Source organism: Photinus pyralis, unplaced genomic scaffold, assembly GCF_008802855.1.
Source record: "Photinus pyralis isolate 1611_PpyrPB1 unplaced genomic scaffold, Ppyr1.3 Ppyr1.4_LG5, whole genome shotgun sequence".
NCBI classification, from domain to species: Eukaryota; Metazoa; Arthropoda; class Insecta; order Coleoptera; family Lampyridae; genus Photinus; species Photinus pyralis.
The window spans coordinates 42,319,228-42,337,729 of NW_022170596.1; the positions used below are offsets into that span (position 1 = coordinate 42,319,228).

Sequence of the window (18,502 nt, forward strand, 5' to 3'; positions counted from 1 at the left end):
TAAGTTAAATGTGGCTACTGTGAGGATCAAGTTTCCCCCTTTTGTGACTAAAAAAACGCATTTGAAATTCTTAAAAAATCTTTCGAAATATTGAATATCAATATTTATATTATTATTGCCCAACAGACAAGACATCCACTTACAGGACAAAAGTTGAAACCAAGATATATATCTTGGTTGAAACTAATTAAATTTATAAAACAAAATAACATCTCCTCCAATAAAAATTATTAATAATTATTAATACAAAACGGTTTTATATGCGTAATTTATATATCTATTAAAACTGAAAATGTCAAATTTCGTTTCCATTTTCCCTAGCTTACACGAACGGTTACCGTTGACACCTTTTCTATGAGCACTTTTTTTCGAGAATCAGCATGCAACACGCTAGATGTAGAAGCTACAGGATCACGTACAGGATAATACTATTTGTTATGGGCGCCATATTGGATTTTTACGGAATGAGATAGAGGACAAAAAAACAAATTCATTTGAATGCATCGCCGTCATAGCCGCATGTTGACTGGCCAAGATCTAGCTCCCCGTGGATGTTTTGATTAGAAACTAATGTAAAACATTCGATTTTAAAATTTTTCCTGTATATTTATGTAAAAAGTATTACGTGCGACACGTTTTTATTTTTCTTTTGTTCTCTATCTATAATTTCGTAAAAATCCAATATGGCAACCTGGGAGAATTTCTTTCAAATTTGTTAAATTGTTTTAATGTTAGTTTTTTTTAATTGTAAATTTAGTAATTGGCTAAGTAAGACTTAGTGAGTATCATACATTTTAAAACGCATAAATAAATGAATATGTAATAGTAATTTCGATGTACGGTAAAAGTATACATGTTTTGTAAAAAGGAGTTCTCGGACAAATTAACTGCCATTGTTTACTAACAACGCCACGTGTAAGATAACGCATGCAGGTGTTTGGAGTTCGGGCGATGGTGAAGGGAATAATGAGCGGCGGCGGAGAACAACGATATGGGATTTATGAATGGAGGTGGTTTCACCTTTAACTACGAAAAATGGAAAATAAACGAGGCATTGTTAGCCTTAAATGCTTACAGGTTTTGTTTTGTATTTAGTTTTTTTATTGTTCGCATAATGTATGCTAGAATAAATTCTTGTAATTTCTTTTTTATTAATCAATTAGCTACCTATGTGTGAATTTGAATCCCAATTTGAGATCCACATAAAGTGTTAATTTCAATTCACAATTTGAGTAGTGATTTTATTGGAATTTGCTTGCGGCCTTCGTAACTTCATAACCCAGTAGTGCCCTGAAATAAATTTAAAAAAAAGAAAATAATAGGGCCATTGAGCTAGTTGGGCAGGTGTCTGTTGGTTGGTATTTTGACCGCATACCAATTACCATTAGGTACACACAGACATAATACATCCATACGTCTGTCCGTTCCCCCGTACCTGATCTGAAACTAAGCGTCTGTGCGAGAGTTTAATATCTCGGCATTTTGTTTATTTTGTAGGTTAAATATGGAAGGTGGACGAGAAAAAGCGGAATAGCAAGCTGTGGACGATTCCGTTTCTGAGGTCGGTAAAGCAAGCTGTCGGACAGTAGCGACCCTCGTATTCACAAGAAGAGGTTCTACAAAAATAGTTAAGAAGTTGGGAAAAGTGGAGAGTTTACGTAAAACTTTTGTCTAAGCGAGATTACTGGATGATATAAATTTCAAAAGCGGCAGCCGCAGAGAGGAGGCTATATGAATCTGGCCACCATTTTGATGCGGGCCGAATTCTAAATAATTTTTTATGTAGAGCGATTTGTTTAAACAGGTAGCGATGGATCATCCCGCATTTCGCATGTAGATAATAATAACGTTTGTGTTGAACATAAAACTTTGCGAAAGACGAATACATTCTTTATTTGGTTCGCATGGTTAGGGTCCACTGGGAGTTTGCGAGTAGTAGAATGTCTCTCGTCCGCACAACAGAACAAAAGAGCCCACTGAGAATGACGACATCGTAGGGAGTAGTATTCACCCCCGAGGTAATAAGTGTCATCAGAACCACTTAGGTACATACCTATGTTAAACTTTCTCGCCAATTTTGGAAATGTTAACGAAAGTTCAACAACCCTTATTTTTTATTCTTTGTGTCGTGTACGCACTTGAAGTTCGGGGTCGGACGCCCACGTAGTATCTGCAAAAGATCGACACGCATTTTCCCCACTTGCCATTATTGCTGCCCCAAATATACTGACGCAATTCCAAACCACTCACTTCAATAGCACTTTCGGTTAGCTTACGTCATGGAACGATAAAAAGGCGGACGGAGGGATTAATACTCATTAAAATCCTTTTGTTAAAATTGTTTATCAATACAATGAAGCTGACTAGTCCTAAACTGAGCAGCGCAAACAACGATATTAACCGCAATTATTTATACCGTGCTAGCATTACACATTACAATCTTTTTGCGCGATCGGTCATTTCTGACTATTTACCATGGGTGTTTCCATGACAGTAGGTAGAATTTACCAGTTGCTATGATTACGACGACGTCAAAATTACTTACCGATCTAAAAACAGAACAGCAAAAATACTTACCGACGCCTTTTTAAAAATCAACAGTCTTACATTACATTTAATCTTTAATTATTGTTAGGTACATTAAACGTACAATTTGTGCTGTTGTTTCCTATAGCAAGACGCTCATAAAGTCATAAAGGAAGTGCAAAGCTAGTAAACTACATCAGACACATGCACATTTTATGAAATTATTAATTTCAATTTTGACAAATAAACTGGTTACCTAGTGATTACACCATACCACTTCGATCATTTCGATTTATTCTGCTCGTTAATTTCTTAGTGCATATTTATATTGGTTGCATAAATTTTAATTTCGATCGCGCAAAAAATGTTATAAGCACGTCGAACGTTAAGGGTTACCGTTCTCAGACAATAATTGGAGTCGTCGCTTCGCTCCTCCTCCAAACAATTGTCTTCGAACGGTAAAAATCCCTTACCGTTCTCCATACTTAATATACTATTTTTTAAGATCTTTGAAACGAGCAATCATTTTACTGTACTCCACATAAAAAATGCATGTAGTTCATATTTTTTTAAAAATGGAGAATTTCGTGATTTAATATTTAAAAAATGAAATCTAGCATGGCGTGTGCTGTCAGGATGCGCGGAAAAGTATATCTTCAAAATGTAGATCTATTCTGTGTGATGTAGCAGACGGCATGCTAGATTTCATAAGTTTTCTAAATACTGAATCACGAATTTCTCCATTTTTTTATATATCAACCATATGCATATTTTATGTTGTTGTACAACAAGCTAATTGCTATTTTGGAATATATTAAAAAAACATAGGCATTGCATTGGAGAAACAAAAGCTGTCTCGAATTCCGGTTAAACCGGACGTGATACCGGAAATGTCAATACGTCCCATAAAAATGATCCGCGTGAAAGACAACCAAATTTAACTTAGCTTTGAAGTTACATTTGGTGGAGTGTGTAATGGTTCCTTTCTTTTAAGCCCCGACGTGGAGCACCAATTGTAATGGTCAATTACAAAAATTTAAAATTGCTACTATAAAATGAATCAAATGTAGATTGCACGTCAGACTAATCGGGTATTTTACGAACTTACCTCATGGTTTTCGCAGGGATAATATGATTTTTATCTGAATATTCTGATTCCAATCAATCTCTCTTTTCCCTAGATCTGGTCCATAATAGAAACTCTAATTTTACTATATACGTATACCGTGTGTTCCAGGTTGAACGCACCATATGCAAACAGAGTTAATGTCTTTTTTCACGAAGGATCCACGAGGACATTGATATGTATTTGAGGTTAGCGTTGAATGTACGTTATTAGTAGAGTGCTCGTTGCAAAGAAAGTCGTCTAGAAATGACTTCCGTGGGGGTTTTGGTGTCACAAGCTGAAATTCACAAAAAATGAAAGGTCATCATATACTGATTCTAAATGTCAAGGTCGTCCAAAATCGGTCCATGCATTAGGGCACAAAACGCGAAAAACGAGTTAAGCACATGTACGGAAAGACGAAAAAATAACGAATTTTTTGGTATATAAATCAAAATTTTCTTTGTACAGTGAAAGTAATAATAAATTATCAAACGTTTTCAATTACATTGGGTCTTACGGAAGAATTAAACTTCAAACGCGATTATCTCAGTTCGATATCCCTAAAAATTTGACAAATTTTGAGCAACTTTTGCGTTTACATCGTATTATTTAATAAACGGAAGCCTATATCAAAAAGTTTTACTCTTAAAAAAAGTTTCGCTTATCGTTTATCTTTACATTGCACTGAGAATTATAATTTTATGTGCAATAGTAACCAAAATATGTAATTAAAAGTAAAACAACGAACTTTTTACTCACTTACAAACGAAGCGCTTTCGCTCCGGTGAATACAATCCATCTCTACATTTCCCGTAGCTCCATTTCGCTCTTACTCATAGGTACGTTCTCGACACGGGTATACCAAAGCTTTGCCAATATAATTGATACAGATAATTATTAATTACATAAATCAATGAATGTGAAACTCAAAAAGAGACCAAACCATAATTTTAAGAAACATAAAAAAAATTGTAGATACAGAACATCGCCTTATACTTACAACCCCAGGTAACTTTTTAAATGTGTCATACTAAATGATATGCACTTAATAACAAAACAATAATACCCTAAACTAACACGTAGCAGTAATGTGATTTCTTTTCCTAGGTAAGTGCATTAAAAGAATGACAAATAGAAAAAATTTGATTCCATTTATTTACAACCTTTTCGTCAACTGAGCATTCAGAATCGCCGTGCTCTTAGATGTGATGTCAGTAGAATTTTGCACGATCTTTGGACCATGCTGGGGCATAACTTACCCTTTATATATTCAGTGAGAATTTAGAACAGTTAAATTGTTAGGAATTGGCCGCAATGTGATGAAAATGGGCAAAAGTTCGCTTTTTCTACTAATATAAGTACTATTCATTGTGGGGGGCAATTTTGGACAGGGTGCCATATTTTGATTTAAAAACACACCCTTAAACAGTGAGTATTCTGTTGGTGGCAACTTATGGCTAACTTTTGTCCATTTTCATCACATTGCGGCCAATTCCTAACAATTTAACTGTTCTAAATTCTCACTGAATGTATAAAGGGTAAGTTATGCCCCAGCATGGTCCAAAGATCGTGCAAAATTCTACTGACATCACATCTAAGAGCACGGCGATTCTGAATGCTCAGTTGACGAAAAGGTTGTAAATAAATGGAATCAAATTTTTTCTATTTGTCATTCTTTTAATGCACTTACCTAGGAAAAGAAATCACATTACTGCTACGTGTTAGTTTAGGGTATTATTGTTTTGTTATTAAGTGCATATCATTTAGTATGACACATTTAAAAAGTTACCTGGGGTTGTAAGTATAAGGCGATGTTCTGTATCTACAATTTTTTTTATGTTTCTTAAAATTATGGTTTGGTCTCTTTTTGAGTTTCACATTCATTGATTTATGTAATTAATAATTATCTGTATCAATTATATTGGCAAAGCTTTGGTATACCCGTGTCGAGAACGTACCTATGAGTAAGAGCGAAATGGAGCTACGGGAAATGTAGAGATGGATTGTATTCACCGGAGCGAAAGCGCTTCGTTTGTAAGTGAGTAAAAAGTTCGTTGTTTTACTTTTAATTACATATTTTGGTTACTATTGCACATAAAATTATAATTCTCAGTGCAATGTAAAGATAAACGATAAGCGAAACTTTTTTTAAGAGTAAAACTTTTTGATATAGGCTTCCGTTTATTAAATAATACGATGTAAACGCAAAAGTTGCTCAAAATTTGTCAAATTTTTAGGGATATCGAACTGAGATAATCGCGTTTGAAGTTTAATTCTTCCGTAAAACCCAATGTAATTGGAAACGTTTGATAATTTATTATTACTTTCACTGTACAAAGAAAATTTTGATTTATATACAAAAAAATTCGTTATTTTTTCTTCTTTCCGTACATGTGCTTAACTCGTTTTTTGCGTTTTGTGCCCTAATGCATGGTCCGATTTTGGACGGCCTTGACATTTAGAATCAGTATATGATGACCTTTCATTTTTTGTGAATTTCAGCTTGTGACACCAAAACCCCCACGGAAGTCATAATTTCTGCCACGGAGCACTCTACGGTGCTAGAAAGTTGAGTCGTACGTTGAACGCTAATTTCAAAGGCCTCGTGGGTCCTTCGCGAAAAAATACATTGCCGTTTCCCTATGATGCGTTCTACTTGGGACACACTGTATATTGAAATTTAAAATAACGTGAAATTCTTCTTGTATGATCTACAGATACCAAAATTCTAACCCAATTTTAGCCGAGAAAAAATTCAAAGATAAAGTATCTCTAAAGTTACTGGAGGAAGCCGAAAAAGCGCGCGATGTTCCTTTGTCCATGTAAAACCAAACGATTAGTATTACTGTAGCGAATATTCCAGAAATTCCGATAGACGTTGAGGCGACGTGAAAGATTAGTCATCGGCGATAAAGAACGAATGGGAATGTGACGCAATCTTTCCGGGAAATATGATGTTTTTGTTATAGAATGTTCGAGAACATTGTGAGTGATAAATAATATGTTAGCTGTTATAAATCATTTCATTTCAAGATTGTTATAAGTTCACTGCTAATTATTTGTAAACCACATAATTAAATATACGTTACATTACAACGAAATCCATTAAATAGTGGTATCAAAAACCTCAACACGCCACATTCGCCACATAAATAATTATACAAGTTATTCTGTTAACTAAACTTATAACTTAATAAATGTCACCCTGTACTTTCAAAACTACCCTATAACTTTTGTGTTAAAATTCACAAAGTTTAAATTTCGTGCGCTTAGTTGGAGACACATGGGGATGTTGTACAACAAAATATGCTCGAAGATAGTTTGGGAATGTTACGCAAGCACTTAGGGCTGGCTGTTGCATGTCGAGGTTTGAAAACATTAGATAACAACTACGTTAATTGTGCTCATAATTTTGCTCGCAAATTGTACCATTTATTTACGGTAGGTTCAGCTATTACAGGACATGAAAATTGCAAAATGTACGAGAAAGTAATGCGTTTTGGTGTGTTACGTGCTGTATTTTTATCAGATTTAATTGGTCGAGCCCAGGATAACAATGGGACCCCAGGCGATTCCCCGTTGTATACAAATGAAAAAAATAATTAAATTGGACGTGGGTGGGTGTTCCCTATAGATTTCTGTTTTGCATAAGCAACAGCTATTTCAAACTCTACCTAAACAATAATTTCGTTAATAAACTTTATCGCATTTTCCAGCACGGATGACAGAAAAGTCGTAATACAAATACACATACCTACCTCAAAGGAATATCTTCACAAATAGGAAAGTTGACACTGCGAATATAAATATAAATATCTGTTGGCATTGTCTGCGCATGCGCACATCTGATTTTTTACTATTTGCAATATGCACCTTCGGATTCTTAAAACTTTGATGTATTGGAACTTTTCCCCAAGATAATCAATGCGAAGAGTTTGATCACGGAGGAAATTCATATTTCTTGCACAGAAGATACGAGGATCGAGACGACGGAATCGTTGAAGAATGTTTAGGAAGTATGATGAGATAGACAAAATTATAGAAAATTAAATATTCAGGAATGAATGTTGAGTGGAAAATGGGAGAACTCCTGAGAAATGAAATTAATAGACAAAAGCAAGCAGGAGATAAAAATTCCAATTTCATTTTGAGCAAATTAGGAAGAGGGAATGCAAGAAACTTAGGAGAAACTAGGGACAAGCTTTCAATCTTAACGCACGTTTTAGCTACTCCAATTAACAGACTAACTTTGTAGTCGGTTTCTTGGCCGAAAGTGTTTGCCAACTGGCGCCTTCAAACATTTGCTGTGTATCGTTTCAATAATAATTCCAAATTGCTTTAGAAGAAAAAATTTCGTTTCCATGGGAAGTTTTATTAAGTTCCCTATCTCAAATTGAAATCAGTTTTGAGAAAGCTTAATAATAATTTCGTAACCCGAATGTCACATTTCAAGCGGTTGCGAAAATTGACAGGCATTTGCAAATTCGAAAATGGAAATTTGAAACTCGAGTCACAAGACGTCAGACAACAAATCCATTGTGTGGGAATACGGGGGCGGCTCATTGGTTGTTATATAGGTAACCCAATTACGCAACCCTCCATATCGATTTTCCATTTCCATTTCGTGTAATATTCCTGTGGTGGGCCCTTTACGGTTACGGTTGAAAGCGATCGTTTGGCAAAATGCCATCGGATCGCAATAACGGATAAATTATGCAAATATTACAGTAGCTTCCGGTGATAATCTAGACACAAATATTGCTCACATTACTAATTCCATTTTGAAATTTGAGTATATGTAAATATCGACTTTTGTGCTACCAAAGATTCGGGTTGATAACTTATCTGCAAAGACAAAATTTAAAAGTCTGTACCATCGCTACATTTGGGCATTGAGATGGTGCTTTGGTCGTTTTCTAAAAAATTCCCAGACCTAACACCTCGTTCACATGCATCGAATCGATCAAATTATCGAATCCCATAGTCGCGCGTAATTACAAATAAAGATCACAATTCTGTGCTGCTCGGTCGGGATCTCTTGCGAATAGAATAGAGAAGATCACAATTTATCATTCAATTTCTAGCGCACTCGTATAACTGTACAACAACTCGCAGACATTCCCTTACGTCGATTATGATTTAAAACAGCCTTACTATTCGTGAGATCATTACACTGACCACAAAATAAACAATACGTATTTTTCCATTTAAATTATTCTTACTACTTACATCCTTTCTTACATCCTTGAATGTGGATATGCCGCTGTAAGTTATACTGCATTGATAGAAAGTTATTCAAAGCGGAAAGCGTCAACTAATGCCATATATATCTCCTATTTTTTGTTGTGTAATTGCACTGTTCACTATTAAAGACTTGGCAAATGTTACGCGTTGACGATGATTCTTTAACTTATCGCTGGTTGTGTAATTGCACTATTTGCAATTAAATATTATGCGTTAAGTGACAATTTCTTAAATTATCCTTATTGTTGGTTGCATAATTGCACTGATCACATTCTTGAAAGTAACGTAATCAAATATGACGTTTTAAACTATCCTTGTTTTTTAAAGTGTAATTACATGAAATGTTTGCAAGTGGTGAGGTACTTTGATGAGAGTATCAACATAATGGAGAACAATAGGTACGTGCTGTTACACGAAAGCTTCGAGGAAATGGAACAAAAAGATATATATCTTCTAATAAATCGACTTTTACGGCATCTATGATACCAATACATAACATCTGTATATTAACACCCAGTGTTTTAACTAATTAACACCTGCCAATACACACGTAATTTGTATCAATGCCCAGTGTGGAAAAATCGAGGCAAAATGCACAGCGGTAAAACCTACGTCTCGGTCACTTTGCTCTATCGTATTGTGCCGTGTGAACGAGCTGTAACGTTCACTTCTTGGGCGTTGGCATTTAGCTTGTTGTCGTTAACAAAAATGTGTTTATGGAAAACTCGTTGGGACTGATACACACTGTATAAAATCACAGAGATACCCATAAACTATGCATATTATGCAATTAGGTAACATTTAGGTCGACGGACTTTACGGATAATATACGTAAAGGTTATCACTTTTGGTGATTGATAAGTTAACCCAAAACTCTGTGTTGATATTATGATCAATTTGTTCACAAAAAGTTGTTTTCGTTCCGCTCTTTGCAGGAATCCAATTTCGTAAAAATATATATTACACATCTACCGGGTGACCAAAACATCGATAATTGTATCCTACGCAAATACCCTCGCAAATACCTATTGCTTTTACTGATAACTGTCCTGTCTAACATTATCGTGTTAGGAAAGAGACACTACTAAGATACGGGGTTACACATAAGTGTATACTGGCAGTTCTTTGGTTCAGATACAGGATAGTAGGTCGTCTGAAGAGGTGTATATTGTTGGGGGTAGTCTTTGCGCCTCGCTTTGCGCAGTCCACTGTTTCAGTTTCGGCAGTCACAAATTATTTGTAAAGTCCCTTGACGTTATTTACACTGAAATAATACCTAAGATAATAATTGGTCATCTTGTATATACGAATGTTTTAATTTAATTTAAATCTGGAGGATTCGGCACAGGAATGGCGTGAATTTGTGTGAAATATTGTAAGATGTAAAAATTGCGTGTGAGAATGTAAGAAACATCTGGTCGTTTTGCAATGAGGAATGTTATCCGGCGAAAGTTAATTGATTTAAAGACGCACGTGTGTTTGGTGCTAATGACAAAGGATACAGATGCTATGCGCGTAATTTGTTATGGAAGAGGGGCATTACATTTAAATTGACGGAAGTAGAAGTGAGTGGTGTTCTGTTAAATAGGCAAAATAAGGAAGAAACATTGCTTGTTAGTCTGAGGCGGCTGTCTCTACGTACGCTTCACTTCGCGACGCGACGAGAAAAAGAGCGTATACGTTTCTGTACGTTAACTTTATCAAGTAATGGGCCTTCTTGGTTTCGTCACATTCAGAATAACATGTGAAGATGCCAGTTAAGTTAATGTCCGTTTACGGAGAAAGTTGTAATGCATAATGAAACCGTTTTAGACCGTTATTTTGCCGTCTGGATAGCCATAAGAAAAAAATTTGTCTTTTAATTCAACAAACCAGCTCGGGTGATTGAGTTCAGTGTAATAGAAAATTAATGAAGTTTTCTGATGCTGTCAACGAGTGTACATGTGCCTGAATATCGCAAGACCGTTGTTATGACCAGATTAAATGGATTCTTAGCTTTCTCATAAACAAGTTCAACGTCCGTTCAATTGGCGAAAGTTCAGAATGAGTTCACGTTGAACTTGTGATATATGGGAAAGGTTTCTCCTCGGGTTTCTCATAACTAAGTGTGTTTTTAATCGTAAGGTGATCACTTTAACTTCAAGGGTAGATAAAGTGACACATATCATTGTGCATTCCAATGGCATCTGTCATTCTTACTAAAAATTGGACGCGGAGCACGATATAAATTGAAATTCAGAACAGAATACAATACTGTTTCCATGGAAACTAAACTTTCTATTTTGGGCGTCTAAATTAATTACCTACAGAATTTTCAGAAGTTTTATAATGATTTCTAGGGCTTCTGCTATACCTAATCGCAGTCTTGTATAATAAGTAACGATTAATGGGAGGCATAAAATTGTTTATTTATCTTAGGTAACTTTATTGTCACAGGTTCCACTTTAATACATGTATTCATGTGATTATGGCTGCCCGCAGAGCCCCACCGGAAGCTTTCCGGAGCACACTTTGAGTAACGCTCATACATGAAACCTACTGCAAGAATTCTACTTCGCAAGATACTGTCAACGCCTATAACAGACAAAAAACAGATAAATATCAACGAAATTTGTTACCGTAGTAGCTAACTTTACTGGTACTGCATAAAAATTCTAGGGATGAAGTATCACGATAGCCACCGAAGAAATTATGGGTACAACACTCCATTTTTTCTACTAAAAGTTGCCATAGTAGTGAGACAGGAATAAATAATACTAAGCAATAACAAAAATTAAGTAATTCAGTCTGAGGTCATCAACATTTATCGACTATGGACTGTCCCAAATATATTTCAGTGTCAAAAATAAGAGGAACGATGCAACGAACCCAAAGAGCACTCTAATATCACGCTCAAATTGCATGCTCTATTTATACTTGTTTTCCTGAAAAATGTAATTTCTAAACTTGTAGACTGCTATTATCTTGGGGAACAGTACAGATGTATACGTTACTTAATCATGATCGATTCTTTCTGCTTTTTATCTCGCTTGCTTGCGTATTTATTTATAAATGACACACGCTATGGTCTTCCAAAAAAAATCCCACTTACCCCCAATGTGAGTTACAAATGAAATTAATTGAGTACAGCACGTATATAATAAAATAACCACCATGAAGTTGACACTACTATCATTTTTCAGTATCATATCATAATGTGTATTTTCCGTTTCCAAAAAATACTGCTTAAAATTGTTATCGTATTATATTCCAAAGCGGTGGAGAAATTCGGACGTCTCAGGAAATCTACAAAATTCTACAGTAGCACTCCATGGACTAGTTACTGAATATTATTTATTTTTAATAAAGATAATTTGTGGAGTATTTACACACACGCACATTCTTTGGGTATACACGACAGACAATGTTTGCGTAAGTAAATTGCTAGATAGCTAGGTAAGTAGAATGAGTGCACCAGAGCGCCCATCTTGCTTACCGGTTTTAATTCGCGGGGTCAATTATAGGTCGAATAAAATGATTCAAGGTTTCAGTCACGTGGTCGCTAATGTTTTCGGGAGCTTGTTTTGTTTATTTTTGGAAATTTTGAATAATTTCGTGGAATTTGGACTTTGTTTTGATGAATTTTCGCGGATTTAATTGAATGAATGTAATTATTTCTTTGAAATTAGACTTTAATTTTGATTAATTAATTAATTCCGGCACTCGAGTTAATTAAAATTTTGGAAATCGGAGCAATTTGTGGGCGTTTCCAAGCGATTCTGGAACTGATCGGTGGATTTATTCGCGTCTTTTAATTAGCGTTTTGATTTGATTATCTGTTTTCGGGACATAGGTAACTAATGAGGCACTTTGCTTGTGTTTTTTGGACGCCTGCGGCTATGTGTGTAATAGTCAGCGGAATAATTGGCTTTGGATGCAAGAGGTTGTGGTGATTGATATCTTTGAAATGATTATCTTTGAAAATTTTGAATAATTTCGTGGAATTTTTAATTTGACTCGCGTTTTGTTTGTGGTTTTGTTTTTAATCGGCGGAAACAATTCGCGGACTTAATTAATTTAATTCATTCTTTGGAATTGGAGTTAAATAATTCGTGTTTTTTTTTAATTTAGCGACGTGGTTTATTAATTGCACTGGAAAACTTTTGTCCTTTCGCTACAAATTTGTCTATTTATTAACACACTCAAAACGGCTCAACATCAATTAATTTTTAAAATTTTCGCTTTCTTAGAAACTGGCACGGAGCTCTACGACAACTCAAGACGCATTCATTTTTTCTCTTCAACCCCACTGATCCCTGCCCTTTACAGAAAGTTAGCAATTTTTTTATTTATACACGATGTGATTCAGCTGTACTGTACTTCTTTTCTCATGAACCTGAGGGTAGTAGTGTGTAGCTGTCTCTAGCCACTGAATTGTGGTAAGAGGGGTTCTTGCAGAGACCTCTTTATTTTCAATGAAAGAAATACCTTGTATCGACCAGTCATGCGTGTACCAACCTCGTTAGCACGTCGAACTTCAAATTATATGAGAACATTCTTTACGGTTCGGGATGCATCACGTATTTAGCCCAGTCATATTAGTGTTTCACCTCGGAATGAAAGATAATAAGCTATAAACTTGTGTAAACCTTTATTTTGTCATTCTGAAAGTTGTCTCAAAAGTCACATAAAATCTCGTGTCCGCATCTTAAGATATTCAAGGTCAAAGGTCTCAAAAATCGTTTTTTGCAAATAGCTCATTTCCTATGGTTTTAATAACATTTGTACTTATAATACAAAGTGTAGGGAATAAAATTATCTACAACTTTTACCCCAAACATTTTTCTATATACTCAACGGTTTTTGAGATAAATGACGTTGAGCGCGCGGCGCTTAGTGGTTTACAGTGTAATTCAAGGTCAACCGTAAGTCCAGGTATAAAGATTATAAATATATAATTATAAATAATTTTCATTGTTTATTAATTAACCATGATAATATACTGATGTTCTATTGGATTGCATTAATTTACTTGCAGTAAGTTCAAATTTTTCAAAATCTTATAATTAGCAATATTTGAGTATTAATTTTCTTCTTCATCATCATCACCGTCGAAAATTTGCAATTCAATATTATTATCGTTGTCAAGGACATTTGTTTCCAGATCTTCCAGAATTTCGGGGTCAAATGCACTGTCTTCATCGAGATCACTTTGATAGGGTGAAGTGTTAAGGCACACTTTTCCATTACACTGGCCGCAAGCTATAGAACATTGCAACCCCGATTTCCTGCACCCACAGCGTGAACCACAACCATTCTTGCAGTTGCAAAATATTGTATTAAGCAATTTATCTGGACTTACGGTTGACCTTGAATTAGACTGTAAAGTGTAAACCACTAAGCGCCGCGCGCTCACCGTCCTTTATCTCAAAAACCTTTGAGTATACAGAAAAATGTTTGGGGTAAAAGTTGTAGATAATTTTATCCCCTACACTTTTTATAATTAGTACAAATGGTATTAAAACCATAGGAAATGAGCTATTTGCAAAAAACGATTTTTGAGACCTTTGACCTTGAATATCTTAAGACGCGGACACGAGATTTTATGTGACTTTTGAGACAACTTTCAGAATGACAAAATAAAGGTTTACAGAAGTTTACAGCTTATTATCTCTCATTCCGAGGTTGGCCTTATTTTTTGCCTTAAATGACTGGACTAATATAGTAGTTGCACCTTGCAAGGAGCGAGAAACGTTATCTAAATTATCCAACGTCACGTTAATAACATTAATATGCATATCTATTGCCTCGTCTATTGCTAACTTCACGCTAGTTATTCACTAAACCTACCTTAGCGATTGCACCTGAATATGGACGAAGATGTTATCTACGCATTTTACGAAAGCCAATTCGCCAGATTAGGCGCAATGCATTAATCTCCTCAGCATCACAAAAGACACGCAACTTTCCTTTGGTAGCTATTAATCAGCGGAACGTCACGGTGTGCCCTTTTTAGTGGTGGTGAAAAAAGCGTTAGTGGAGAAGCAAAAAACCTAAGAGGGGAAAATGTCGTTTGATACTACGAGTAGATACTAGACAGACACCAAACAGGGGACGTATTTTATTTTGGTGGCAGCGGCTGTCTTAAAGAATGAAATGAGAATGAGGTATCATTGTTCGCATGGCTGCGATTGAAAATTCATGATAATCTACCGGGAGAACATGTTATTCAACCAAATGTGTAATGCAGAGGCGGATTTAGAGCGGGGCACTAAGGGCACGGGCCCAGGGCGGCAAATTTTGGGGGGCGGAAAATTTGGGGGGGGGGCGGAAAATTGTTTTGATTAATCCAATAAATTGTTGAATAATCAAATAAAAATACTTATTACTTATAAGCATTTGTTCTGTAGTCGAATAGTCCACGAACCAATAAACTCCCTTAGATTGCGATTTTATTTTTTAGCCATAGGATTTATGAAGTTGTGGGCTATTTTTGTGGTAAGAATGATCTAGGGGCGGCAAGTTTCCCAAAGCCCCTGGGCGGCAAAAGTATAAATCCGCCACTGGTGTAATGAAGTGAAAATGTATATTTAATTTAAATAAATTTTACATCTAAATTATGGAGAATCACGAAATTAGTTATTTATATAACAAGAGCGCATTGTGACTGAAGGCAATTTGACGGGGCGAAGCCGATTTAAAAGATCAGTCAAATTTTTTATCTTTTCCGCCATTTTAAATCGCTAAAGCGAACTCTACAATGATCCATACAGTCGATTTCAGGTGAGAGCCGACAAAATAAACAGTCAAACGTATCAATTACGTATGCCCGCGAAGGTTTCTGATGTAGTAAACGTGAACGAGGTGAGGAGGCGCAGCCGCCGAAATCGAACTTATGTCACATCCGCGGGCGGGGTATTGACTGATAAGCGGTATGAAGTTCGCCGGGTCTGCTAGTTTACATTGACATTGAATATATTTGTTTGGTAGTTCGAGTCTATTTACAGGGTCTAATATTGTAAGGGTAGTTTTATATATTTCGTATTTTTAATGGAACCATTAAAACCATTGTTTCTGCGTTAGTAATGGAGCTGAATTCACCCACCTGGCCACCTCCTGGCTACGGCCGACGGCCATGAACTAAATAATCAACTTAATTGATTATATTTATTTATTTTAATTACCTTTATTTTTAAGTATCAATGCCTATAGGTAGTAGCGAAGAAAATTAAAACGATGCAAAATTGTTTACTGTCATAACATGTAAAAAATGTAATGGAAATGCGGTGTACAATTTTGAGAGCGATCACATCCTCGTCGAATTTGCACTTGGACTTCAACCCAAGGTATTTGGACGTTTTCCCACTGAAATTGACCCATAAACAACGATTTCGAAATATTTTTAATCAAGATCGAGGCGGTTAGGATTAAATAATCGCCAAGATTTTTCTTGGCTCAGATAACAAAGCTGCAAGTTTCACGACTACAAAAGGACGTTAATATCTTGGAAAGTGTTGTCGGGCTGCCGAAAATAAAAAGTGGCGCATCTGAAAAATGCAAATAAATAACGATAGTCAGCATATAAAAGTATTAAACGATTTAGTATGGAGTAATTACACCGTACAAGCCTGAAATTGGAAATCCTTTGAGTAACAATATCTTGAAAATATGGCAGTTACGTAATGCCTTTACAACTTTGGAGTATATGGTTTTATTATTAATCAATGGACAACACAACTTTGTAAATACTGTTCCCGAAAAAGTGGGCTGCTATTTATAGCCATGTCGACTAACGGGATTCGTTTTGCAATGTCCCATTCATTTTTAATTTATACGTCTGCCTCGGAACGGAGCGGATGCCGACTGTTTATTTTAATTTTAAAGGGAAGTATAACGTAAATACTCAATTTAAATCTTGGCCAAATCAAAAGCGATTTGCAAAAAAAACAGTTTAGCACATCACGTGCATGTGCCGTCGGCTTCCGGTATCTTGGGGCCAAAGTAAGATAATTAAGCACTAAATGGTGCAGCGTGCTACACGGTAAAACGTGACGAATCACGGTAAACGAAAGGCAAATATGTATTGGAATTATTGATCCTGCTCCCTTAAAATGGGATAATGGAATGTTTTATAAATAAGCTTATGTACTTCCAAACTGCGGTTCACAGCCGATAACGCGATAAACCCGGTGCGGAAATATAAAGCGCTTATACTTACATCTCCACTATAAAAATAACACAAATCGTAAATTATTTTTACAATAAAATTATTGATTTTTCTTTAAACTGGGGCAAGTTGCATGCGCAAAAATGCTACCGTAACAACGGCCCACTTATTATGCAGATTCGTAAATTATTTATAGCAAACAAATGCCTTCTGCTATCGGGCAAATATGGCATAAAACAATTGACATAAGCAAATGTACTTAGCAAAAATAACTTACCAAGCGGTTTGCAAGTGTAGCTAGTCGAGCTTCCTTATTTTTCGATGTTTAAATTGTCTTTTTTTGTAACAAACTAGAAGTAGGAATATTGACTTCGATTATTGCTTTAGAAGAACAATTAGAATTGAATGTCGCTAGATACGCGAGAACGAGGAGATAGAAGATACGAAAACACCACGATTACAGGCAATTGTGGACTGGCGCGATGTTTGCCTTTGCGTGGCTGTCAAGAGCAAGGATTTCCCACTCCCCTCCATGGAAATTGCATTGTACATCTCTCGTGTTGCTCTCGAAACCAATGTTATATTTGAAAGTAGGGTGGGGTGATAATATTGCGTGCGAATTACAAATGCAAAATTAGAATCTCCAAAATTTTCAGTACCTATTCCAAGAAATACCTCAAAATACCAAGAAAGCGAAATTTAAATTTCTGAATTCGCATTTCTGTTCCTTTATTTTTTCAAGTTTAAATGTCACGTGAACTAAGGTATAACGCGCCTTTATTCTCGTATTTCCGCTCGTCTGTGTGTAGGTACACTATTGTCACAAATCACATACAAAGTAGCTAGTAGACTACATATCATGCGCTCCCTGGCCTCTTTGGAATTAATACAATTAGCACGTTCATTTTGAAGCAAATAAGTTGTAGGTAAGTGTAAGTGTATTATCTTTGATGTAAGCTTTGAACTGACGCTGCTTCAGCGCCAGGCACGCTTCAGTTGCAGCGCGGAGCGAAGCCGAAGAAATCAAATTGTACTACCTTTGTTTATGAACAAAATTAACAATGGAAGGTAGTACCCTACGAGTAAAGCCCTACCTATATTCCTGGCGCAAACTGACTTGCAATGCGGCTCAGTACATCGCGATAGACACATTGACGCAGTATGCAAAAGAGAGACAGCTTTAGTAGAATATAATGAATGGAATTTATAGTATTAAAATGAGTATAGTCATGTTTCCCGGGAAAAATTCGCGCAACTGCAAAATTGATAAAATTAAAATATTAAAGTAGACATAGGGTATTTATGTGTATTGTTTTTCCCTATGCCTACGTTTAAATGACAAAATACTGTTGAAGGGCGCCTAATTTTATACAACCAAAATAACTTCTTAAAACAAATACAAGATCTGGCTGTCACTTTATTAACCAGCTCCTGCGAGTTTACAATTTTGCGGTGTCTGTCCGTCCGTCCATTAGCAC

The 18,502-nt window shown here is 35.8% G+C and overlaps 1 protein-coding gene across 2 annotated transcripts in view; it reads right to left on the reverse strand.

Annotated features, from left to right (window-relative positions):
* Positions 1-17,511, reverse strand: part of LOC116171129 (glutamate synthase [NADH], amyloplastic) — a 55,733-nt gene extending 38,222 nt beyond the window's left edge. For both annotated transcript variants that reach the window (XM_031487818.1, XM_031487817.1), the window contains exon 1: positions 17,302-17,511. The gene's annotated coding sequence lies outside the window, so the exon portion shown is untranslated. The remainder of the gene's footprint in view (positions 1-17,301) is intronic.
* Between the last annotated feature and the right edge of the window lie 991 nt (positions 17,512-18,502).